The sequence below is a fragment of the Thamnophis elegans genome, chromosome 13 (genome assembly GCF_009769535.1).
Source record: "Thamnophis elegans isolate rThaEle1 chromosome 13, rThaEle1.pri, whole genome shotgun sequence".
NCBI lineage: Eukaryota > Metazoa > Chordata > Lepidosauria > Squamata > Colubridae > Thamnophis > Thamnophis elegans.
This window is the reverse complement of record NC_045553.1, coordinates 39,732,548-39,758,611: the sequence shown is the minus strand read 5'-3', so window position 1 is coordinate 39,758,611 and position 26,064 is coordinate 39,732,548. Positions and strand designations below refer to the sequence as shown.

General features: G+C 40.8%; 1 protein-coding gene across 1 annotated transcript in view; it reads left to right on the top strand.

The window, feature by feature from the left end:
* The first annotated feature begins 21,798 nt into the window (after positions 1 to 21,798).
* ETS1 (ETS proto-oncogene 1, transcription factor) overlaps positions 21,799 to 26,064 on the top strand; it is a 121,297-nt gene continuing 117,031 nt past the window's right edge. Inside the window, exon 1 of the mRNA XM_032230109.1 lies at positions 21,799 to 21,902. The gene's annotated coding sequence lies outside the window, so the exon portion shown is untranslated. The remainder of the gene's footprint in view (positions 21,903 to 26,064) is intronic.

The window sequence follows — 26,064 nt, the reverse complement described above, 5'->3', positions numbered from 1 at the left end:
TGGGAAGGAAGGAAAGAAAAGGACAGATGAAGGATGAAATCGACAGCTAGAGATAGATAGATAGGTAGGTAGGTAGGTAGGTAGGTAGGTAGGTAGGCAGGCAGGCAGGCAGGCAGGCAGGCAGGCAGGCAGATGATGGATGGACAGATGGACAGATAGAAAGGAGGGAGAGAATGGGACATAGATGAAGGATGAAATAAATAGGTAGATAGAAATAAATAGATAGATAGACAGACAGACAGACAGACAGATGATGGATGGACAGATGGATGTATGAGAGGGAGGGCGAGAAAGGGACATAGATGAAGGATGAGATAGGTACATAGAGATAGGTAGGTAGGTAGGTAGGTAGGTAGATGATGGATGGACAGATGGACAGATGGGAAGGAGGGAGAGAAAAGGACAGATGAAGGATGAAATAGATAGCTAGAGATAGATAGATAGATAGATAGATAGATAGATATAGATAGATAGATAGATAGATAGATAGATGGATGGATGGATGGATGGATGGATGGATGGATGGATGGATGGATGGATGGATGGATGGATGGATGGATCACACAAATGGTTTTTAATCCATTCTAGTTCACAGGCTTTGATTCCTTTCCAGGTATGTCCCACTGCAAGTCTTCTACTTCCTAAACTTTGCTCAGTCTCACACAATGGCTGTATTCCCACCGCATCCCAATAAATCAGACAATAGCATAATGATAATACGATGACTTGCTTCCTGCAATCACTAGGAAATGATTGTGTTTCCAACAAGAGATTAAACCGTAAGTCTCTTCAAAGTCACTTAAGTGCGTGAGTGAGTCACTTATATTCTCTGAGTGGCGGTGGAGTAAAGGATCATGATACAAACCATGTGATTGACTTGGGCCCAGGTGTTCCAGGACGCTAGCATGAAAAAAAATAATGGGGCGTTTGTGTTGTGACACTGTGACATGCGTGTCACGATGTTTTCTCACCATTGTGGTTTCTGCCAAACTGCCTCCGAACCGAACCACAAACTACTCGATCCTATTTTAACTTAAGTTTATCGTCTTGTGTAAATACACAGATACATTAATGGAAAAAAACAAACATTAGAAGACCTGAGTTGGGTAGATGCATAACAAAAGGCAGAGCCTTCTCAAGCCACTTGCCCTCCTTTTACAGGAGGAGGGTAAGTCCCAAGTTGTTTGAGGATAGCCTGAGCAGATAATGCCTCCCCTTCATCTGGATAAACTTGATGGGCCTCCGGAAGTGCTTTAAAGAGAAATCAGCCAAAAGGCTGTGGGGAGGGGAGGAGTTGGTGATTAAGGAGCTGGATAAGGGGAAGGAAAAAGGTAAGAATTCTTAGATAACAGCCCTGGTCCCAAAGGCCTAACTTTCATTGATAAAAAAATCCTTCTGAACTAAAACACAATGCACAAACTCCTACTTCCTCACAACGTCATGACTTGGAGATATTAATGCATCTATCTTTGGAATGGCCAGACTGCTGAAAAACACATCAGGGAGAGAAAGAATGGGGAGGGGGATGTTAAAACAGCAGTGAGGGTGAGTTGATCAACCTTAGGAGAAACACAGGATGAGAAAACAGGTGTTCTCCTACAGATCCCAGACTTACTATCTTCTAAGGATTCCGTTGTATGTGCTCCGGGAAGATTTGTAAGAATTATACTTTCCATTTTCTACTCTAAAAGGATAGCAATTGACAAGGTTACAATTCAGTTCTCCTTTCTAATATTCTGCTCCCTTGACTTTTAGTTATGCCCATTTTTTTTTTAAATGGACAGTCTAATGCCAACAATGTGGTATAAAACTATAATACACATAGAAAGCAAAACCAGTGCTGTCTTTTGGACATTGTTGTATTTTATATAGCCTATATAGTATCTCTTCTATTTTGGAATTTGTGTTACTTTCAGAAGCAATGCAACGAACCTTTTGACACAGATCTGTAACTGAAATACCGTAACTGCAATAAAGTTTGTGGGACTGATTAGAAATAGGCAACATAAACAGTTTTTAAAAAGCCAAGTTGGGCGATATATTTAATAGGCAAGGCTTCCAAAATACTGGGTAAGTTTCTGAGTTTGGAATGCTATGTGCCCAACAACATCAGAAGGGAGGAAACATAAAGAGTTGAGAAGGTGCAGGTGGTAAGATTGGCCTCTGATCAAAAGCAATGGATGGAAATTAATCAAGGAGAGAAGCAACCTAGAACTAAGGAGAAATTTCCTGACAGTGAGAACAATTAATCAGTGGAACAGCTTGTCTCCAGAGGTTGTGAATGCTCCAGCAATGGAAGTTTTTAAGATGTTGGATAACCATCTGTCTTACGTGGTGTAGGGTTTCCTACCTAAGCAGGGTTTTTTAGTTTAGTTTAGTTTTATTGATCTTGTATGCCGCCCACTCCTGAAGGACTCCGGGCTGCTTACAATAAAACAAGGGAAGGGGATAATACACAAAACAACATATTAAAATACACAACAGTCACAATTTCCGAGGGGCTGGATATTTCGAAAGCCCCCTCGGCCTGCTGGAGCAGCCAGGACTTAACGGCTTTGTGGAAGGCCGGGAGGTTAGTAAGGGTCCGGATCTCCACGGGGAGATCGTTCCAGAGGGCTGGAACTGCGACAGAGAAGGCTCTCCCCCGGGGAGTCGCCAGCCGACATTGGCTGGCGGATGGGATCCAGAGAAGACCTAACCTGTGTGATCTAATCGGTCTATGGGAGGTGATCGGCAGGAGGCGGTCTCTCAGGTACTCTCAGGGTTGGACTAGAAGACCTCCAAGGTCTCTTCCAACTCTGTTATTCTACTCTATTCTAAGATGGAAAAAAACTGTTTTGGTTCCCACCAACATACCTTTACAAATGACCAGATCGTTATAGTTATCACTGACTACTTATATGGGTGTTTAATTGCATGTTGTCTTGGGGTTCTTCCCTGTTTTTATGGGTGGATTAAAAACACACCTGTGGCTTTTTCCACTTTCATACCATAGATACAAGGAAAATAGTACAGGTGAATTTTTTACCCACCTGTAGATCAAAAAGTAAAATTGTTCCTACCTTCTGCTACTCAGTGTAGGCCACTGAAAGAATTGGCAAGCAATTGATAAGCAAATAATCTACTTTTAAATGTATTACTTCAATACAACCAAACATCTAGGTTTGTTCTGCTGTCACTAGTTCCAAAATGAATCCCCTTCTCCATTTAGGAAGTCAAGCCACAAAGAAGAAGGAGCAAAGCTATTCTCCAAAGCACCTGAGGGTAGAATAAGCAGCGATGGGTGGAAAATGATCAAGGAGAGAAGCAACTTAGAACTAAGGAGAAATTTCCTGACAGAACAATTAATCTGTGGAACAACTTGCCTCCAGAAGTTGTGAATGGCCCAACACTGGAAGTCTTTAAGAAGATATTGGATAACCATTTGTCTGAAGTGGTGTAGGGTTTCCTGCCTAAGGAGGGGTTTGGACTAGAAGACCTCCAATGTCCCTTCCAACTCTGTTATTCTATTCTATTCTAAGTCTCAGCTTTCTAAGGTTCACATCAGTTTCTGAGATAGACTTTCCGTCATCCTACACCATTGTCCCTCCTGGCTAGGCTGATAGGGACCAGAATTAAACAATATTGGGAGGGTCATGTCTGGGTTAGGAGAATGCTTAATGTTGTTCTTTCATAGATCTGAGCATCTTCATTTATTTTCTTAAAGAACCCATCTTGAGAAACAAAACAAAAAATGGTCCTAAAATACACAAACGGTGACTCATCAAATCCTGCCGCAACATTTTCTAGACATCTTGGATCAGGCTTAAATTGATTTACTTTCATCAGTTCAGAAATCTTCTGTCTCATCAAGAGGAAAATAAAAAATCTATCCACGGTTACTGTGGGGGACCCAAATATCTTTGAGCATCCTCTGAACGCACACCAACATTTTGGCACAGACTATGGGTCAGAATAAAGCTTCAAAAATATCTCTGGATTCCAAGAGGTCAACAGGTTTGGGCGAAATGCAACCCCTCCTGATGACGAACAGGAAATGAGATTAAATCAGTTTCCATCACAAATCCTGAGCCTGAACATGCTTGATAAACATCCCAGGGACAGAAGCTGGTGTTTCATCCAATGAGCCATTTATAGGATTCACTCTGTAGACAATCTTTGATTGGGTTTTCCGAGTCTTCCCAGCTGGGATGTCATTTGCCCCCTATGACTTGGCAGGAAGTCACAGCGTGGAGGGTACTTGTTTCAAGTAGCCAAAAAGGTGTGACCAAAGAATAATCTTTGGAAAAAGGAAGAATGATCCATGATGGAAAATGTCCCACTACCCCAGGCATAGACTGGAGTGAACATAAAGATTGTGCTAATTTTAAAGCAAATGTCTTAGTGTTTCCCTTCAGATATTGGCAGAAAGTTAAAGAAGCTAATGTGACCTACACCACTCTTGAATGTCAGTGCATTGGAGCTAAGGACAATGCCAGATATACCATGTCTATTTCTGGAATGCTACAGATGAGAACAGGTCCAGTTTTCTCAAGCCAACATTGAGTTCTTCCTCATGACTTGCATCTTATATATATATGAGAAGTCTACTCAAAGTTCTTGGGAATGTAGGGTTGTTCCACATCAACATTCACAACAACAGTTATCCTAATGATGTAGATGTGTGGATTTGCCCTCATAGACTGAGGCCAGAGGTGGGTTCCTACCAGTTCGCACCTATTCAGTAGAACCGGTTCGTCAAATCTACCGAACCGGTTAGAAGAGGTTCCACCAGGGGATCCGGGGGGAGGAGCCTGTCGCCAAGGAGGGCTCAACCGAGCTCCTCTCAGAGATCTGGTCTGTATATCTAAATAAGATCATAGATATCACCCCTTTTTGGCATAAAGGGGCAGGGAGTAGCTCTGTGTGCTAGGGTCTATTCGTAATTCACAGCCTTTCTCTTTTTTTTTGACTGTGGACAGAGATTAGATCCAGCGTGAGCAGAGCTTTTATCTCCAGCCAGTTCTTCTCAGCTGCCTTTTTTTTGCAGCCCTAGACAGGCGACCCCCCCCCCCAGGACAAAGCAAAGTTGTTTGAAGCTAAGATTAATACGGGCGGGTCCCACCCCTGTGAGATTTATGCTTTTATTACTATCGTAAATACCAGCACCATTTGTCTTAGAGGCTTCTTTGTTTAAACGGACTTCAAAATGGCGATTTCTCTCCGTTGGTGACTGATAGGGGATGTACGTAGCCGGTTTTGCCTTCCTGCAGACCTCTCCTTAACAAAATAATTTTTGTTTTTTTGGAAACAGAGGGGAGCGAAAGCGCTGTTTATTTGTTTATTTATAATGGCACCCAGGTCAAAATCGAAGCGTCTCTCTACAAATGTGCCTAAAGAATCTGTGAATGAACTTAAAGAATTTACACTGGCATTGCAGCCCTTGTCTCCTACGCCCTCTACTGGAGAATTCTTAACACAGGAATTTTTTTTTCAAATGTTTAATGATTTTAAACAAGAAATTAAGGAATTTGTATTGGAGCTATATGGTGATTTAAAGTCTAAAATTGACCAAATGAAGGCGAATACGTTTGCAGCCGTGTCTGCCTTGTCAGATTATACCGCTGAAATAGAGAATAAATTAGAAAGTTTGGAAGAGGCTAATTCTAATTTGACTACTAATATTCAAATATTACAACAAAAAATTAGAGACACTCAAGAACAGCTCGTTATGATAAACTTTAATAAGAAGGCATTCGCAATAAGAGTCAGAGGATTCCGCGAAAAGGAGCGAGAGAATCTGAAACAGACCTTTGTTGAAGCCCTCAGCCATGCGGTGGGAAGCCCGGGACTTAACTTTGATTGGCAGATTCGGAAAATTTATCGCCAGAATTCGTTGGTAGCGGAACAGCGACAGCTCCCGAGGGACATAATTATATATTTCTCCACAAAAGAATCCAGAAACGCGATCATGCAAAAATTTTACAATAATAGTTTGAGAGTTGATGGCCAGAACTTGATTGTCTTCAAAGAAATACCTTTCCAGATGTTAAAGGCAAGAAGGGACTATACCTTTTTAACTAAAGAGCTTAGAAATCATCAGATTCAATATAAATGGGAGGCCCCAGCCGGCATTACGGTCACATTTGAGAATCAAAGACTTCGTCTCAATTCTGTTTCGGAGGCTCGAGATTTCTATTACAAGACTTTGAAGGCGGGACTTCCTGATTCACTTGGAAAAGAGGAGAGACAAGCCGAAGGAGAAGGCAAGCAACAGACCACATGGCTGTAAGATGGAGGGGGTAGCTCCTCCTCCCTCGGAGAAGCAGAAAAGCGGAGTTTGAGGATTTAGACATTCTAAAATATTCACTAAAGTTGTGGATTGAATGGGGGTTTGCGACCTCTCTCCGGCAGAAAAAGCGGAATTTATTGGTGGGGTGATATTGAATGTATATATGTAAAATGCATGCAGAATGATTTACGCTGTTTAAATCTTGTTAGAAGGGAAAGTTTGAAGAGATTATTTTAAAATAGAAGGTAAACTGATTCTTGCTGAAACTATTATTTGAATATGTGGAATGATCTATGCTATTTAATTTTTATTAGAAGGGAAAGCTTGGTGAAATTATTTTGAGCTAGATTTTAAACTAATGTTTGCATAAATTTGATAGTGGCAAATATTTGAGAAGCAAGGGATGAGGGTAAAATGCATGCGGAATGATTTACGTATATTGGTGGGGTGATACTGAATGTATACTGAATGATTTACGTTGTTTAAATCCTATTAGAAGGGAAAGCTGGTCGGGATCATTTCAAGATAGAATGCAAACTGATTTTTGTGTAAAGTAATACTTGATCCACGCTGCTTAAATTTTACTAAGAAGGGAAAGTTTGGTCAGATTATTTTGAATTATTGTTTGAAATTAAGGTTAAGAAAGGGAAAGTTTGATTATTCTTCTGTAAAGTAATATTTGAATATGTGGAATGATCCACGCTGCTTAAATTTTACTAGAAGGGATTATGTTTGAGTTAGATTGTATATTGATGTCTATACAAATTTGGATAAATGTTTATCTGAATACAAGGTTAAGGAAGAGGAATGGGAGAGTCTACAGGAGGTCGGGGTAAATAACAAAGAAGCAAGAGACGAGAATAAAATATAGATAGAATGACTTATACTATTTAAGTATAGATAAAGATGGGGGGCTGAGCTTAACACAAAGAGTTTCTTTTTTTTTCTTTTTTCTTTGTTTTTTTCTTTTTTTTCTTTTTTTTTTGTTTTTTTTTTCCTTTAATATATTACTTTTATTTTTAATCCATACGAACATAAGATACTTTAGATAGAAGGCAGTGCCAGGTGTGGGCCCTGGGAAGTCGGGAGGAGTAGGGATGGGGATTTATGGGGGGTGGGTGGGTGGGTGTTAACATAGTCGCAATAAGAACAAGAATGCACTTATATACGGTTGTTCTTTTTTTTCCCTTTTTTTCTCTTTTCTTTCTTTATATTTTTTTTCCCTTGGTTTATTTTACTTTTTATCAGATTATAATAAACAACACTTGAATAAAGGAATACACCAAGGAGGGAGGTAGAGGGAAAGAGGAGGGAGGAGTAAGGAAGGAGTAAGGGGAATGCAAGGAGGGCGTGTTGGGAGTAAGGGGAGAAGGAAGGTTTGAGGGGAAAGGGAAGTAGGAGGGGAGCGTTAGAGGGAGGAAAGGAAAGTTGGAGGGGGTAGATGGGGTGTATGGAGGATGGAAGTGTCAGGTGGGGTTGTGAATGATGAGTTGTGTTTTCTTTTTTATTTTTTTTATTTTTTTATATTTTTTTTTCTTTTATAGCAAATACCCTGTATATAAGTGATTGTAAAATGGAATGTGAAAATGAATAAAATAGATTTTAAAAAAAAAAAAAAGAAGAGGTTCCACCAGTGGACCCGGAAAGCAAGGTCACACCTACAGAAGAGGTTCCAAAAATTTTTGAAACCCACCACTGACACACACACACACACACAGACAGACAGACAGACGGACTCACAGAGAGAGAGAAAGAGAAAGAAAGGAAGAAAGAAAAAAAGAAAAAAGTGAGAGAGATGAAAGAAAAAAAGGAAAAAGGGACAGAGAGACAAAAGGAAGGAGAGAGAGAGAGAGAGAGAGAGAGAGAGAGAGAGAGAGAGAGAGAACACATGGCCGGCAAGCCACTCCCACCAGGTCACATGGCCGGGAAGCCACTCCCACAAAGGAGGCCACCCACAGAATAGGTTCGAAATTTTTTTGAAACCCACCACTGACTGAGGCATACAAATGTGCATGTTCTCAAGCCCAATGCTTTTCAGTAGAGTCTACTTCCATCTACTTTGTCTTAAACTGATGTGATGCATTGACAGCAGCACCCATAATTCCCAGCCCAGCACACCTGCCTGTGATGCAGTCCAATTTTACTTTCATTCCTTATGTAATGGAAATCAAGGAGAAGGCATTGTGGTCTGCTTAAGGAATGAACTTTCATGTATTAATTGGGTTTTGATCTTCTGCTCTGGTGAGCATTAAGCTAACAAATTATAAAAGTAAAACCTCGTTAAAAATCAAAATTAACAAGTGAGTTTAACAGCAACAGAATGAATATTAAAATCATCTTAACAATGAAATACTTGGTGAAGAGATTTCCAACTCCGTGAGAGCCTTTGTTCCCAAGGGAGCCTGGGAACTTTGAATAAGGAGGCCTTCTCCTATATGACAGAAACTGAAGACATCTTTAAGAAGGTATGTCCTGCCATTCTTAACAACAGGAAAGCTTTGTAATGGGAGATATATTTCCTTAGACAGTCAGCACCTAAGTTGTTTATTGCTTTACACTTCAGTGGCAATCTACATCCTAACTTCTTCCCGATATGTAATTAACAATCCACAAATCTCTTACAGGATCAACATCATGATCAGACCCTTCTAAAATGCGATCCTAACAGAATAACACAGTTGGATGGGACCTTGGAGGTCTTCCAGTCCAACCCTTTGCTTAAGTAGGAGACACTACACCATTTCAGACAAGTGGCTGTCCAGTCTCTTCTTAAAAACCTCCACTGATGGAACACCCACAACTTCTTGAGGGAAGTCGTTCCACTGATTAATTGTTCTCACTGTCAGGAATTTTTTCCTTATTTCTAGGTTGGTTCTCTCCTTGATTAGTTTCCACCCATTGCTTCCATCCACATCCATATCCATAATCTATCCATATCAGTTTAGCAGATCAATTTTGCAGCAGCTGCAACTTCTGGAGCCTCTAGGGTGGATCCCTATTGAGAACACTGTAGTAGTCAAGTCATCCAGTGGCCAAGCCTTCCAAAGTCATTTGTTAATTACACCAGAGGTCTTGCTTTGGATGACATGACTTGAAGCTACCTCCCTCCAAAATTATATGGAGACAAGATAGAGCAATGCAATTACCAAATCAAATTAATCATATTTGAACCCACAGAGTAATTCTAGTGGATACAATTACTTTTTCCTTCAACTATGCTGAAAATGGCAGTGTAGAAAAGAGGGGGAGATGAATACCAAGGTTTTGGATGCTCTGGGCCTTCTATTAATTTATTTACAGATTAATATAGTTGGAAAGGACCTTGTAGGTCATCTAGTCTGACCCCCCCTCCGCCCAAGCAGGAGACCCTATAGCACTTCTGACAGAAGGCAGTCCAGTCTCTTCTTGAAAACCTCCAGTGATAAAGCTCCCACAACTTCTGAAGGCAACTTCTGTTCCACTGGTTGATGGTTCTCACTGTCCTTATTTCCAGGTTGAATCTCTCCTTGTTCAGTTTCCATCCATTGTTCCTTGTCTGGCCTTCAGATGTCTTGGAAAATAGCTTGACCCTCTCCTCTCTATGCCAGCCCCTCAAATATTGGAAGACTGATATCCTGTCTCCCCTGGTCCTTCTCTTCACTAGACTAGCCCTGCCTGGTATGTATTTTTATTTGTGGGTTCAGTTCTACCCCCATGGAATACAATGTATGAAGTGTCCTTGTGTTCTGTAAAATCAGTTTGCAGGGGCATCTAAGGGTAAGTCTGCTTATGTTTGCAACAGCTGAACTTAGTCCTTTGAAGTAGCACCGTTATTTTAATACATTTATGTCTGCAGGAACCTTTTGAGGATGGCTGCATTATCCCCACCGCAGGTTTCTTTTCTTTTTTTTAAAAAAAGGAAACTGAAATATCACAAGTGGCTGGAATGCCCAGATTAAATTTATAGCGGAGGCTTTGTGCTTAAAACGTATCTTCCATGCTATTTTAAATGCTATTGTCTTTCTATTCTCAAAGGAAGGTCTATTTAACATTGCAACCCCCCCCCTACCCACCCACCCCTCCACATACTCACACACTTCTAAAATGGGCCATTGTTTTTGCTTTGCTTTGATTTAATGTTTTTTTTTAAAAAAAAGACTTATAGGAAACTGTTCAGCAGATGTTTTACAGTATGAAGTTTCTGGGAGAGAAAAAGTGTCTGGGTTTTTTAAAAAACTTTTTTCATCAGGAGGATCTATATTTAGCCCAGGACTTCCTCTGATTGAAGGCTTTTGCAACGGCGAAAGAAACGACAGGGGAATTCGGTGTTTTAATTGTCATCGTTTGGTGGTAATAGTTTAATTGTCATTGTTTTGTTGCTACATGCGTGCGAACACACAAACGCAAGTTGCAGATCCATTCAGAATTCTGTCTGCATGAGTTAATGAGGCTTATTCCTAAGAGAGGAACTGGAAAAGGTTGACTCATTAAATAGTGTAGCTGGATTTCGTAGATGCTGAGAACAGGAGGGAGAGTTTAAAGGGTTCCCTTGGCCATTGTTTCGGGGAATTTGGATCAGGCCTCCTTTGCCCACTGACGCATGGCATTGCTAAATAAAAGCCCATGGGGGGGGGAATATAAAGTGCACGCACACACACACACACACACACACACACATCCATATGCTTCCTTGACATTTTTTTCCCCTGGCTCATTTGAGGAAAAAAAAATAACTTTCTGAATCTAACCAAATTTTAGCCTTTGAAGGTTTACAAGAATATAATGTAAGTGTGTCTTTAATCCCACGGTGGGCATACATTGTGTGACTTGCCACAAAGGTCAACTTGGTAACTGAGACACAACTCAGTTGTTGGAAAAGTATCATTCTCTGAGATGTATATACCCCGTGACATTCTTCTTCTTTTTTTAAAAAAAACACCTTTTATTAAAAGGTTTTACGTAAACAATAAGAAATACATTTAAAGGAAAGATATATAATAAAGTAAATGTGAAAAGGGAAGAAGGAAAGAAAAGAAAAGAAAAAAGGAGACAGGAAAACGGAAAATAAAGTAGAACAGAAACTATCATCTCTCTCTCTCTCTCTCTCTCTCTCTCTCTCTCTCTCTCTCTCTGTGTGTGTGTGTGCCTCTGTCTCCGTCTCTCTCATCTATCTGCCTACTTATCTACCTCATCTCTCTCTCTCTCTTCTGATCTTCCTTTCTGCAATTATATATACAGTCAAGCCACTTTTTCTAAGAATATATCATCATTCTCTTATTTCTATAAACCATTCTTATTAATGATCAAAATCATGCTCCAAAGTTGCTTTCTTTTATATACAAAAAAAAAAAAAAAAACCCCCATAAAGAGTTTCCAGTCATTGATGAATGTCGTAAATACCTTTTCCTAATTAAAGAAAGCCAGCAAGCTCTTTCAGTTTCAGCAACCATTCCACCGTGGTGTGTCCATGGACATTCTTCCATTCTTACCCTTCATCAGCCTTTCCTGGAAGCTGATCAACCTAATGGCTCACATCCACTCTTAATAGGCTTTTGCCTTGGAGTTGCAAACCTTATTGAGATGCTTCCTCTTCATCTTCCAAATGCTATAATTCCATATCATGACAGATGATGCATTCAAGTCTAGAATATTCATCAGGTTGGCTTTATTTTACAGTTGAAGACTATTATGAATATTGGCTGTGTGGTGGTTCAACGCAGAAATATGATGGAGATGCCTGGTGACACCATCATAGCCCAGATGTGGTGAATATACAGCAAAGGACCAATCTGCGAGTGAAAACAGAGCTCAGGAGGGCCATGTGTGGCCTTCCCAGCCCTGTTTTCACTGGCAGAGGGCTGCAAGAGGCCGTTGCAACTGAAAATGGAGCTCAGGAGCTTGTTTTTGCTGGTAGAACATTCAGGATGCTACAGGCACCCCGACATGAGTGATGTAGAGCTGGCCACCTCCCTCCCCCCCCCAGGTGAAACACAACCCTGATGTGGCCCTCAATGAAATTGAGTTTGACACCCCTGCTCTAGACCATTTAATTCCAACAGTTTTTAGTGGGGGTGACATAAACTAATCAAGGAGAGTAGCAACTTAGAACTGAGGAGAAATTTCCTGACAGTTAGAACAATTAATCAGTGGAACAGAAGTTGCCTCTAGAAGTTGTGAATGCCCCAACACTGGAAATCTTTAAGAAGATGTTGGATAGCCATTTGTCTGAAACGGTATAGGGTTTCCTGTCTAGGCAGGGGGGTGGACTAGAAGACCTCCAAGGTCCCTTCTAACTCGGCTATTGTATTGTATTGTATTGTATTGTATTGTATTGTATTGTATTGTATTGTATTGTATTGTATCTACCTCAGCAGTAGATTGATATTTTCCATTCTTGGTTCAACCTCTGCCACCACATTCATCATGTATGTTGCTTCCATGTATAGTTTACTAATGTACACAATTCTAGAGTTCTGGAAGCTTGATTAGGTACATATTACTATTATTATTTTTATTATTATTATACAATTGTATCACAGCGGCCAGTTGTTTCGCCGGATTTGGCATTAGTTACTAGTCGGGCCTCACCCAGGAGCCTAGGACGTCGTAACGTATTTTCGTAATATGCGTACAGATCCAAGCAGTGCGGCTTTTTGCATTTGACTGATGGTGATTTTGTCAATTTTTAACTGTTTTAAATGTAATTCCAGTGTTTTTGGAATAGCGCCCAGTATGCCAATTACCACTGGAATTACCACTGCTGGTTTGTGCCATAGTCGTTGAATTTCGATTTTTAAGTCCTGGTATTTTGAGATTTTTTCATGTTCCTTCTCGGCGACCCTGCTATCACCTGGTATTGCGATGTCTATGATTGTGACCTTATTTTTCTTAACCAGGGTATTATGCGTCAGTATTTTGTCCGTTTGTATATGGAAATCCCACAAGATCTTGACCATCTGATTTTCGGTGACTTTTTCAGGCTGATGTTCCCACCAGTTTGTTGCTGTTTTAATATTATAATTTTTGCACAAATTCCAATGGATCATTTGTGCTACTGAATTGTGCCGCAATTTATAATCAGTCTGCACAATTTTTTTACAGCAGCTGAGTATGTGATCAACAATTATTATTATTGTTGTTGTTGTTGTTGTTATTTTTTTTTAAAAAGCTTGTATGAGCTTACATGAGAAATTCTGCAGGGATTTTATTATTATATAGCCAATTGAGGAAGAACAGAAAAATGGAGAGTCAAGAGATGGGGGTGGGCAGGAGGAAAGTTAGGAAGATCCCGTCATAATGTTCTTAAGATGTTGATGAAGGGTTGGTGACTTTTTCAAAGAGAAAATGACGGAAAAGCAATGAAATCCCAAAGGTGCTTTTTCAAGAGGCAACTGGACTTGGTTTTTCTTAGAAGACGTTTCGCCTCTCATCCGAGAAACTTCTTTGGTTCTGACAAGATAGTGGGGAATGGAAGTAGTCAGAGGTGAAGAAGCTTCTTGGATGGGAAATAATAGCAATAGCAATAGCAGTAGACTTATATACCGCTTCATAGGGCTTTCAGCCCTCTCTAAGCGGTTTACAGAGAGTCAGCATATTGCCCCCAACAATCTGGGTCCTCATTTTACCCACCTCGGAAGGATGGAAGGCTGAGTCAACCCTGAGCCGGTGGGATTTGAACCGCTGAACTGCTGATCTAGCAGTAGCCTGCAGTGCTGCATTTAACCACTGCGCCACCTCGGTGAAATGTCTGCTAAGGAAAACCAAGTCCAGTTGTCTCTTGAAAAAGCATCTTTGGGGCAACCATGATCTGGATGACTGAGAATCTCCCTAGACATATAGCAATCAAATGTTTGACATTTCTGACAACAAATGCCATTTAAAAGAAATTAATGCATAACTATAACTTCTTAATAACTCCAGCAAGTGATCAGCAATACTATGTCAAAAAGTTTATCAGCTGTTCTTAACCTTTTCTGCCTCTTTTTCTTGGTGATCTTTTCAAGGCCTCGTTCACCCACACAGATTCATGAATTAATCATTGCCATCCTGCAATTGATTGGGTTTACAAATAGGATCATCATAAACTGAGTTGGAATTGGATGGGAGGAATTGGATGGGAGGAATTGGATGGGAGGAATTGGATGGGAGGAATTGGGTTGGAGCGATAGACATAAAGTGAACCACAGCCCCAAACACTGGGGAAGGAAGGGGAAAAAAGGCAATTAGGGTGTATATGTATGTATGAATTATCTTTTGCTCTAAGTAGATTCCAACTAACACGACTATACAATTCCCCAAATGATTGTAATTAATCATATCAATGGATAGCTTTGACTGGCCTTAAATGTACCACTTGGCATCATTAGGAAAATTCTCTGCTTTGCTTCCAGAGATAAAATAAAAGCCTTGAGCTGCCCATTTTTTTCTTCAGCCATTAATAGCTTGTTTCGTTTTCCAAAGGCCAAGCAGGAGATGATGGAAGTGGGGCAGGATTTGTGTTATTCCACTCAAAGATTGTTCTCCTGAAGCAGAGAGCTTTTTAATTGCCTTTTTTTAACCAGTCTAAGCTTTTAATTTCATGATTAACCTACAGACCCTTTCCCAGATCTCATAGGGTGCACATACAGAATAAAAGAGCTGGTTAACAAAAGTTTGGATAAACAAACACCAGGCCACTTACTACCACACGTTGCGGACATGTAAAAAAGCAAGGGAATTTTGGTTACAAATTCATATGTGGTTAGGAAAAATGGCCAGACAACGTAAAGGGTTCAAGCCAGAATTTATTTCTATTAGGCAGTATCACGGATGGCTATGATAAAGGAACAATATACCTAAGACTACACATCCTGACCACAGCAAGAATGGTGTATGCCCAGCAATGGAAGAGTTAAAACACACCTTCAGAGGAGGAGATAATAAGGAAGATACTAGTCTGTGCAGAAATGAATAAACTAATGTTAAAAATAAAAGACAAAGGAGAGACAGAATATTATGACACATGGAACAGATTTTATCAATGGTTAGGAACACGAGGTGAAAGTCGGAATATGAAAAAAAATTAGAGTAGGAGGACCTGGAAATCTATGTATTTATTTTTTATTTATTTGTTTGTTTTGTCAAGTGTGTATAAAATAATAAATATAAGTAGATACAAGATTATGAATACATGAAATGGATATATATATATATATATATATATATATATATATATATATATATATATATGTGTGTGTGTGTGTGTGTGTGTGTGTGTGTGTGAGTATGTGTGTGAGTATGTGTGTGTGTGTGTAGATTTTCACGGGTGTAGGTATGCTGGTCTTGTTGTATTCGGGTCTTTTCCTGTGTAAGATTGAGATTGTCTTGGCAACATCGCTGAAACATTGCCAAATCAATCTCAATCTTACATGGGAAAAGACCTGAATACAACAAGACCAGCATATATGATAAAGGAGGAGAGCCTGTGGCTTAGTGGCTAATACAACTGCCTAATATATAATACAGCCCAGGTTCGAATCCCAGTAAGGGTATGGCTAGCTGATGAGAGCTAAATAGCTTGAAATAGATCTATACTAGTCTCCCTTTATTTATTTATCAGCACAAATGCAACACACACACACACACACACACACACACACGCATTGTGGTATTAGAATGAATAGAATGGTCAAAAATAACTGTAGAACACTAGCACTGTTTAAGTAGCATAAATGTTATTTGTTTTCACTTTGGTTTTTATGGCAAGTGAAATGCCAGGACAATCACACTGTCTGTTCAATATAATTTATAAATAATAAAATATATATTTTAAAAAAAAACTTTGGATAATGACTCCCTTTGGGCATTAGGCCACCCAGTTCTTGATTCGTATGTCATAACCAAATCGGACTCTGGATTCTTCTTCTTTATATGATCCATGTCTGAGAAATTACTAGCCCCATTCCAGATTCCCCTGATTTTGAGGATGCAAGAGTATCCTAATTAATATTTAATGAGGGTGGTAATTCTCAACTTGTGGTCCGTGAATCTTTGGGGGGGCTGTGATGTCATCACAGGGTTTTGTGTGTGACTGTGAAGGCTGGAAGGAATGTTAAGATTTAAATCTTGAATTGAGTCTTGGGTGAGCCATGTTGGGACTCCTGAGAGGGGTGGGACGGGGTGGACGGGACCAGTCAGGAGAACCCATTTGGGGGGGGGGTCTCCGAACTGCACAGAATCTTAGCTAGAGGTTCTCCCAAACCCCTGCAAACCCCCAACAGCCCAACCCCAGACTCTGAGCACTCTGCCAGCAAAAACAGATCTCTGTTTTATGGCAGAGGGCTGCAGGAGGCCGTTGCAGCTGAAAACGGAGCATGGGAGGTGGGGGTGCTGGGTGCCTTCCTGAGCTCCATTTTCACTGGCAGAGGCACCATGGGCCAGTCTGCTGTTTTCAGGAAAGCCCTGTGGGCCAGATCTAGGTAGCTCACAGATCTGGCCCGCGTGCCTTGAGTTTGATACCCCTGCTCTAAACTAATTGGTGCCAACTCAGGTGGGTAGGATCAGCCTTCCAAAGTTTAAAGTGAACTCAAATGATCAAGTGGGTTATTAGAAAAAAAAATGTTCCTAAGGTCTGATCTTATTGACCTCTGCAATGCTAAATGGAATCCCTGAACCGCTTAATGACCTCAATGATTTGCCCGTTTTCCTAAAGTCTTGGACAAAAGTACCACTGATTAGGACTACTTGATGATTCCTCATTTGTTGATATTTTCATAGCTCAGTGACTGAGCTTGCCTGACCTGGTTCTCATGAGATAGACCAATTCTTCTTATATTAGATGCAATACTAATATAAGAGAGCCGAGGTGGCGCAGTGGTTAAATGCAGCACTGCAGGCTACTTCAGCTGACTGCAGTTCTGCAGTTTGGCTGTTCAAATCTCACCGGCTCAGGGTTGACTCAGCCTTCCATCCTTCCAAGATGGGTGAAATGAGGACCCGGATTGTTGTTGGGGGCGATATGCTGACTCTGTAAACGGCTTAGAGAGGGCTGAAAGCCCTATGAAGCGGTATATAAGTCTAACTGCTATTGCTATTGCTATTGCTAATACTAACAGCACGTGGGGCGGTGTGTGTTTCTGGTCTGTTTTCTGCTTTAGATCTTCTCTCTCACAGAGTATGGAGAACTTGATGATCAGTGGATCATCTGGGCATTCCTAAGATTGAGCCTAAGTGCCCTTTAGCTGAATAATACATGGCATTCCAGTGTGCAGATGAAAAACTAAGTGACCACAGGGAGCAGATGTCTCAGATGACATGGTGTTATCAGGATGGCTCTCTTTACTGCAGACCGTCTTGAGATGGAATTATGACAGCTGCCACTTCCGCATTCTCGCTGAGCAGTGATCGGTTTCCTCAGCTCACCCAGACAATTTAATTTTCTACTGGAGGTCCAGTCTTCATATTAATAATGCAAGCCTTCATCAATGCATCTCCATTATGATCAGCTATTATTACATGGCTCCAGCAGATCATTGAGTTTCCAGGAAGTTTCTCCCTCCCTTCTCCCCTGCCCCCACACCCTGGACTGGATTGGAAATATTGCTTTATTGAGAGATATCCCCAGAGCACCATGAACTGTCTAAAGTCTTCCCTATGATAAGTCATATCCATGCCTGAGGAATACATGGATATAAGTTCTGCCAGTCAGGTTGAGCTGAGAGACATGAGTCCATCTGCATTCGGCATATTTTATGGCTAAGTTGGACAATTCTCTCAACTTTAATCAAATATTTGCTACTAGCTCTCATAGGGATGAGGAGACTCATAGGCAGAGGTGGTATTCAGCCGGTTCAGACTAGTTCAAGCAAACCGGTAGCGCCGATGATCGCTTGGTCCCACCCACCTGCCCCACCCTATCCTGTCTTTTATTTCCTGCTTTCTAGCTCATCTCAATCATGCCTCACAGCTGATTTCACACAGGCACCCCCCTCAATGTTCTGCTTATCGTTGCTGACTTGGAAGATAAGCAGCTGAGTTTCTAAATGCTCCGTTTTCGGCACTATGTGCAAGCACTTTAAGTGTGTGTACATGAGAAGCGCATGCTCACTGAACCAGTTTTTAAACCACCAGCATCCCACAATTTCTCATAGGTATTCAGTTCTAGAATTGCCTTCGTAGAGTTGGTTAGATTTTAATTTTAATTTCAATATGTTTACTTTTTTTTCTAGGTTCATTAGACTTGGCACACTGTTTCCAATAAGGCATGATCACACACATACACACAACACACACAAACATACACACACACATATACAACACACACATATACACACATATACATACATATACATATATACATACATATACATACATATGCATACATATACATATATACACATATACACATACACACACACACATACACACATATATATAATACATACATACATGTGTGTGTGTGTGTATTGCATTTGTGCTGATAAATAAATAAAGGGAGACTAGTATAGATCTATTTCAAGCTACTTAGCTCTCATCAGCTAGCCATACCCTTACTGGGAATCAAACCTTTATTTATTTATCAGCACAAATGCAACACAAATGTAACAAGGCAACATAAAAAAATGGCTTTCTGCCTGGATGGCTCCCAGAGTGAGCCGATAGACAGAAAAGGGAAGCAGTATGCTCCCTCCCATATTTGGGCATACCAGGGGTTGTGACACAATACACACACACACACACACACACACACAAATATAATTATGATTTATTTGGGAATAAATGAGTTAGGGTCATGAGTTCAGTAAGTTGAGGTTGAGGCTGTAACAATAGCAAACCAAAATGTAGAGATTCTTAAAAGCTCTTTTTTTATTCAAAGCAATCAGAGGGCCTCAGAGACATTTTGATACCAGCTGTTGTCTTCCAGAAATGGTGGAGTGGTGTCCAGATTATATACCAAATGTTGGACAAGTTCCATTTCTTATGTTACTCAGATTTTAAAAGTGCATCAAAGAAAAGTTATAGAAGCTTTTGATTTATTTCCTGGATGAAAATAGTCTCAAGGGTGGGTGGGGTTTGAACTCTTTTGGTCTGTGGGCATAGCTGGTAAAGGACATCATTTGCTCTACGTGGATAAAATAGAGAAGTTTTCAGAGTTATGGAAGGGAAGCAAGTAGCTTAACTCAAAATTCTGGATGTAAATGGTGGCATATAGGCAGAAAGGTTCATTAAAGGTCCTTAGAAGCCGAGGTGGCGCAGTGGTTAAATGCAGTACTGCAGGCTACTTCAGCTGACTGCAGTTCTGCAGTTCGGCTGTTCAAATCTCACCGGCTCAGGGTTGACTCAGCCTTCCATCCTTCTGAGGTGGGTAAAATGAGGACCCAGATTGTTGTTGGGGGCAATACGCTGACTCTGTAAACCGCTTAGAGAGGGCTGAAAGCCCTATGAAGCGGTATATAAGTCTAACTGCTATTGCTATTGCTATTATTTTTTGTACATCAAGTCTACTGAAAAATTCACAAGATGGGCCAAAAGTTCATGAAGCATCACAAAAATCTTCAGTCTCGCACTTCTGATATCAGTGAGTGTTCTGATGATATTGTCATTATCAGCAATGGTAGAATTGCTCCCTGACTAGCATTTATATCTACTTGTCCTTCCTGTCACTGAAGACCCCTACCCCCCTCTGCTGACGAGAACGTCACTTCAGCTCTCTTTGTCTTAAAGAAAAGTTTCAGAAGCAAATTTAGGCTGGGTCTATGACTAAATTTGACATGATTTGATTGAAAGGCAATGTAGGATAGTCTAATGCCCAACATTGAATGCTGAAATCCAATTACATGGGCAAACGTTCTCCATTCCCTTGGTTGTATTTATGTTACAGGATGCTCTGTATGCCAAATTTTATTTGATTTTTATCTGGCTTTTATTACTTTATCACAGGGGTGTCCAAACTTGGGAACTTTAAGACTTGTGGACTTCAACTCCACAAGTTGAATTGTCGGCTGGGGAATTCTGGGAGTTGAAGTCCACAAGTCTTAATGTTCCCAAGTTTGGACACCCCTGCTTTATCAGGAACTCAGGGCAGCGAACATAATGCTCCTTCCTCCTCCTGTTTTCCTACAACAACACTCCAGGGGGATGAGTTGGGATGAGAAAGCACCTGGGACAAAATCATCCAGACAGCCATCATGCTTAAGATGGAACTAGAACTCATCTTCTCCTGATGATTAGCCCTAACTCATCCAGACGGCTTTCATGCTTGAGGCAGGACTAGAAGTCATAATATCCTGCTTAACTTTGTGAATATTGAAATGCATGTAGGCCTGCCCTTCCATACATGGAAGAAAGAAGTCCTTTCTAGTTTTCTAGAGTGCAGAGAAGAGCAAGAAAGAGGATTAGGGGACTGGAGGCTAAAACATATAAAGAACAGTTGCCTCAATTGGGTATGTCTAGTTTAATGAAAAGAAGGACTACGGGTGACATGATAGCAGTGTTTCAATATCTCAGGGCTTGCCACAAAGAAGAGGGAGTCAGGCTAGTCTCCAAAGAACCTGAGGTTAGAACAAGAAGCAATGGGTGGAAATTAATCAAGGAGAGAAGCAACCTAGAACTAAGGAGAAATTGCCTGACAATGAGAACAATTAATCAGTGGAACAACTTGCCTCCAGAAATTGTGAATGCTCCAACACTGGAAGTTTTCAAGAAGAAGTTGGATAACCATTAAGAATAGAATAACAGAGCTGGAAGGGACCTTGGAGGTCTTCTAGTCCGACCCCCCTGCCTAGGCAGGAAACCCTATACCACTTCAGACAAATGGTTACCCAACATTTTCTTAAAAACTTACAGTGTTGGAGTACTCACAACTCCTGGAGGCAAGTTGTTCCACTGATTAATTGTCTGAAGTGGTGTAGGATTTCCTGCCTAAGCAGGGGGTTAGACTAGAAGACTTCCAAGATCCCTTCCAACTCTGTTATTCCATTCTAGCTGATATTCAGATAGACTTTGAATGTGTCTTTACTTCTTAGAAGTTCCCCAACTTTAAGAAGGCCAAAGCAGCAGCTGCTATCAGGCACCTGAAATATCCAATGATCTTAAAAAAAAAAAAAACAATTTGCCTACATTCTTAAGAGATGTCCACCTTTTCTGCATCCTTAACTCTTTAAAAAACTTTTAGCGCAGCTTCAAAACCACAATTCTGATCCATTTCACCCTCAAGGTGTAACTCCCAGTGGAGGCAAACTGTTAAAAAGAATTTTGAATTGGTAGTGATCCTGCAAACAAATGGAAATCAAACAAAACAACACCCCCCCCCCCCCCCCCCAGGATGTTGTATGGGGAAGAGGCATTCATTTGGCTCAGCTTTTAGTTCCTATACTTAAATTTTGCAAATGGCACGTGGCCAAATTTCCTTGCTGGGCTATCGCTAGGCTGGTGTGCTCTGTCAGAAGGGAAAGAGGCGGCCGTTTTCCAGCTGCCCTTTGACGTTTTTAATGACCCCACCCCTCCGGTGATTTGAAGAGTGGGCCACTATTAGAAACATTATGGTATTTCCATCCTCTCTCTAGATTCAGTAAAGAGGAATCCACCAGGTATTTGACGGGAGTCTTTAGCCAAGCGCGGAAGGAGCAGCTTGTGGACAGCGGGATAACTCTTCCTTTCTCTTCCAGCTTCTCAGGCAAGTCAACGGTTCTTCTTTTTCTAGGAGCATTTTACTGTTGGGCAAATCTTATTTCATTTCTCGAGATGGGTAGATGCTCTGTATAACTCATGACTTGCTGCTCGCCTTGCTAATTAGTTTCCTTAGTACTGGGAGGAAAATGAAAGACAGATAACTGTAAATAATAAGAATGCAGATCATAAGGCTACGTTTTAATCAGAAGCAATGCAACTTTTAGACTCCTACTGGAGATACTTTGTGGATTGGGGGAAAAACCCAGGAGGGATAGAAGTTAGACACTCAGTGGCATTGTTTAAATATAAATAGCATGCTTCCAATATTAGAACAAGAGATTAGCAATGGATCTTCTGGCAGATATCTAAGTTAGAGTTGCCGGTATGTATATTTATTTATTTTTGTGCAAAGCTTTAAGATACAGAACTTTAGGATTTGGGATAAAAGGACAGGCTTTTAGGGACAGTAAGAAACTTTAGGTTTTTAGAGGGCGTGATTCCTTCCCACTTTTCTCTGCCTTCTTCATTGCTTACCATTTCTTCCCTACTGGAAGATTTACTTAGCAGAATTTTCATTTCCGAACAACAAAAATGAGCAAAGAATAGCAAGTATTTCAAAACCCAAACGGGGTACTTGCCAATGTTGTGTGGCTCTGAATATAAGAATGATGTGTGACTAAGGCTTAAAAATGGCATGCAGTATTCAGCGTCTCTCTCTCTTTCTCTCTCTCTCTCTTGCAGAAATGACAGGAAATTATTTTTAATTAAATGAAAGTGATATCAATGAGAACTTTCCCCCCCCCCTGCTATTGTTATTTACGAGAAACGGTTGGGACATTCATTAAGCCTGGAGAGCCATGCCCTTTGTGTAACTTGTAACTAATTCTTCTGGGAAGCCCTGATATCAGTGGGAAATTTTGTTAGGGGTTTTAGCTTTTTGTAGTATTGTGTAATCGAAGGAGGCGGCATGTGGCTAGTCCTCAAGTTCTCAGATGTTAGTTGTCCAAAGGGATTTGTGAGATAGTGACACTGATATTGGCTACTAATCAAGGAGAGAAGCAACTTGGAATGAAGGAGAAACTTCCTAATAGTGAGAATAATCAACCAGTGGAACAACACGCCACCAGAAACTGTGGGTGCTTCATCACTGGAGGTTTTTAAAAGATGGACAACCATTTATCCGGAATGGTATATAGGGTCTTCTCCTTGAGCAGGGCATTGGACTAGAAGACCACAAGGTCCCTTCCAACTGTATTCTGAATTGCATTGATATATTCAGAACCCTAGTTGTGTGTTTGTGAGTAAAATTGTCCTGTACTGCTGAAGCAGGAAATACAGAGCCCATAATGGTTGATTCTTCAAGCATGAGAGGAGCAGGGGAGAATGGGATTTCTGCTATCAAATGTACACATATGCCTGGGCTAAGATGCCTGTTTTTTTTTTTAAAGCTTTCACTAGCTTAATGAGTTCCTCACTGAAGTATTGTGTTGGCCCACCCAGGTTTTTAAAAACATCTGGGAATCTGGGCTACACCAATGCCTTGAATTGCTTGGAATATCCCTACGCAAAGAGATATTTTCTGGTTTAAAGATTCTAAAGCCTTTATGCTCTGAACAGTGTCACCCTCCCTTCCTATGGGGTGTTGCACACAGATTGCTTATGGGTAATTAAACTTGGGCTGATGGACATTTAAATATGAGATAGCCATGTGCAGCAGCTGCCACAAAAGCCAACACCGTTCTAGGCTGCATTAACAGAGGGATAGAATCAAGATCACGTGAATGTTAATACCACTTTATAATGCTTTGGTAAGGCCACACTGTTTGGGTCGCCATGATGTTAAAAAAGGTATGGAGACTCTAGAAAGAGTGCAGAGAAGAGCAACAAAGAGGATTAGGGGATTGGAGGCTAAAACATGAAGAATGGCTGCAGGAACTGGGTATGTCTCGTCTGATGAAAAGAAGGACTAGGGGAGACATGATAGCAGTGTTCCAATATCTCAGGGGCTGCCCCAAAGAAGAGGGAGTCAAGCTATTCTCCAAAGCCCTTGAGGGCAGGACAAGAAGCAATGGGTGGAAACTAACCAAGGAGAGAAGCAACTTAGAACTAAGGAGAAATTTCCTGACAGTTAGAACAATTAATCAGTGGGACAACTTGCCTCCAGAAGTTGTGAAAGCTTCAACACTGATAATTTTAAAGCAGAGATTAGATAACTATTTGTCTGAAGTGGTGTAGGGTTTCCTGCCTCAGCAGGGGGGTTGGACTAGAAGACCTCCAAGGTCCCTTCCAACTAGAATTATTCTATTCTAAATCCTATTCACCAGCTCAGGTATTAACAGTGTTAACTTTCTCTTGACTTTTGGGGAAGGCCTGGCCCTTGCGGATTTGAATTCTGCATAACCAAAAGAAAACTTTCCAAGTCTTCCTGCTGCACCAACAGCAAAGTCTTAGTAAATTATCTGATTATTGTGGTGCCCATTGTCCTCTGAAGGTTTCTTGGTTGAGGCTGATAGTTTAGCTGACAGTGCTTGGGTGTGGGTAAAATCACTTAATGAGTCTCATGGTGCTTTGCAAGATTGAAGTCCAAAACCCAAAACTTAGCTTTTCTTCAACCTGCTGAGTTCCAGAAGTGTTGAACTATATCTTCCATCATCCTCAGCCAACATGTCACTTTTTAAAAAAGATTTTTATTAACAAACATGTAAAACACACACACACACACAAATTAGACGTACACCACATTTATACAATACAGTGCGAAAAGAAACTTCCTGTTTTTTATATTAGCAATCATCAATCGATACCGCTCACCTTATATTATTTCCCCTTCTATTGTATTTCATTTAGATTTCACCATTCTTAACCTTCTTATTTTACTCATAACTATTATTTTTAAGTGTTGTTATATTCTTTCATTGATTTTTGTTTCTTTCCTCTATCCACCTATACCATTTTCCCCATATCTGGTAGAATTCTGATTCTTCCTTTCCCTGTATTTCTTTAGTTAGTTTATCCATTTCGGCACATGTCACTTTTAATTCCTTGGGAGGGCCACAGATTAAGGATGGCTCCGTTAACTATTCTACCACAGCTTCTTCTCTTTAATTTCCTTTCCCTCTCAATCAAATAGTTGTCCTCTCTTGTGCTTGTTCCCTCCCCCCCCCAAGCACAGCACATGATACGAAGTAGGGATCAGAGGAAGAATATCGGGATGTCATCACGCCATGTGCTTGCATTGCAACAGGAGAGGGGAAAGGTGAGATGGAAGGATGTTCAATTGCCTTTCCATCGAACCTTATTCCTTCTCCTTGCAATGAGTAAATTCCCCTCGCCTTCCCTCTGTTGCTTGTATCTATTTAATGGGCACAGTCAAAATTCTAAATTTCCAACCACGAGTTGGTGAATAATTTCATTCAAAAGACACATTTTTTGGCGTTCTTCTGCTTTTGAACTGTAGCTTCAGAAAAGTAGACTGGTTAGAGATTGACTTTTCTATCAGCATTTGGGTCTCCTCCTTTCTCCCCGAGTCTTCCGTGCAATCAGATACAATAAAATTAATGAGTTTGTTCACATTTTCATATACACCAGGTTGAGTCTGGGCTTGTCTTCTGCGGCTTTAAGACTCATCCAGATCTAACCGTCCAGCCAACTTAGCAGTTATGGGTGCCCTTCAGTTGACCTCACCTCTTGACAGTTTACCAACTGTCCCTACCATGCTGCTGATTGTGATGTTATCCATATCTAATGATGCCTCCGTGAGCCTTGCGTCTCCCTTATCAAAGACAGGATGTGAGATTTTATAGACAGAAAGAGACCCGCTACTTCTCTTTGAAGAGAATCAGCCTTTCTTTTATAGTGCAGGCAAGCCATGCTATCTAGTGTCCAAAGTGAAGGGTGAGGGGTCCAGGGCCACTGAGAGGATGATTAAATGCTGGAACAAAACTAGCAGGGGGCCCCCTCACCTCTACACATGGACACCTCTACACATGGGTGGGAGGGGGATGGTTGGGGCTAACTTTTGATTTCTCTCTCTCTCCCTTTCTTTCTCATGTTCTGGTTCTACCAGGATTTTTTGCACAGTCTGTGTGTGTGCGCCTGCATGTGTGATAAATATATATAGAGAGATAATAAAATATATGAGTGTGGTGGGAGGATTGGGACAAGTG